Consider the following 1646-nt stretch of genomic DNA (forward strand, 5'->3'; position numbering starts at 1 on the left):
AGCCTGGCACCGCCCGCCTACATCTGGCTCAATTTTCATTTCCCTTCAGTAGTCAGTCTGGGTGTGCAATATATTAGTGGGTTGTATCCAGCCAGATTTCTGGCAATCAGCGAACAGAGGGAGTGGCTCAGAAGCCGGCGCATGACATAGGTCAAGACCAAATGTTATGCGATTGGTTGGCAGATCCAGAGTGGCACTGGGCAGATCCAATAGTTTTAAACTTCAACAGACACCCGCCTCCAAGTGAGTGAACGTTTGGCAATTGAGCGATTCCAGACCTTCTGTACAAATGAAATTAAGTACGATGGTTTGGTAGAACCAGGGTATAACTTAGTAGAGGTTGTTACTGCTTTTGGTTGAAATCTGTGGAGAAATGTGATAGTTTGGTTACTACACAGGGCAAAATGAGCTAAAGTATTTGATCAAAGCGAGACACTGCAGGCAAAAATATTGTTTTTTGAAGCCCTGGTCAGTTTGGAGATTTTTTGGACTATTTTGCCTCCATAACGTAACATGTCTTCTTTCATACTAGTGTAAATCAAAGGTCCAAAATGTACATTTAGGTGTTTATTTGACTAAACCTTGTTGGTTTGCGTCTGTATATTTCTTCTATACAACCATCTTCAACGGCCATTATCTCAACATTCGTTTTTTTCAATACTCTGAATAAAAAATCTCGAATTCTAAAGCACTTACATCAACTAAACTTTCCATAATCATTCTTAGCACTATTCTGAAGGTTTTTACAGAAGAGTTTGTACACATGTTGTTCCTTGTCCGATTTATTATTCATTTTGTTGTTAGAAACATGCCAAAAATGCAATTCTAAGACCCATACATTACACTAATATGTTGTAAAAAATGAAATATATAAGATGAAAGAGAGGCTGGTTCTTAACATGTCTTCGGTGGATTGGAAGAAAAGCTGTTTTTAGCCTGAGCACATTTTATCATTTTCCTCAATTTGCATGAAGTTGTTTTGTATTTATATCTTTAACACACTTGCACCAAAATATAAACCCGTATAATAACCGTATAATGTAGCATACCGTCGCCCACTACAAGCATCCTGGTAACATTTCTTCCCCTGGATATACATGTTATAAGCAGACATTTTGGCTTTTTCAGCCCGTTATCCTCAGTTTAGAAAGATTATCATTATGGCACAAATTTAAATTCCTCTCATTTCCACAGTAATTTGTGTTTTATGCTCAAACAGATAAAAGTGGCTGTTTTTATGCCTCCACCCCAGCAATAGGCAAAGGGCCCGAGGCACTATTGTGTGTGTGTGTGTGTGTGTGTGTGTGTGTGTGTGTGTGTGTGTGTGTCGCTCCCAGCTCAGTGGAGGCACAGACCAAAACAGAAACATGGTGCAGTCAGGATGTTTATTTGCTGCCACACTCCACGTCAGGTACAGACACACACCTAACCTGCGCCACTCTGCTCCACCAGAACACTGTGTGGGTGTGTGTGTCAGGTCTCCTCATTGTGTGCTGAACTGTGTTATTTTGGTATCTTTCACAGGTGTGTACAGCATTTGTGTGTGAATGTTCCCCCTCTGTGTCTTTGTGTGCTTGTCACTGGGCTTTGTGTGTGTGTGTGTGTGTGTGTGTGTGTGTGTGTGTGTGTGTGTGTGTGTGTGTGTG

The sequence above is a fragment of the Ammodytes marinus genome, assembly GCF_949987685.1.
Source record: "Ammodytes marinus genome assembly, chromosome: 3".
NCBI classification, from domain to species: domain Eukaryota; kingdom Metazoa; phylum Chordata; class Actinopteri; order Uranoscopiformes; family Ammodytidae; genus Ammodytes; species Ammodytes marinus.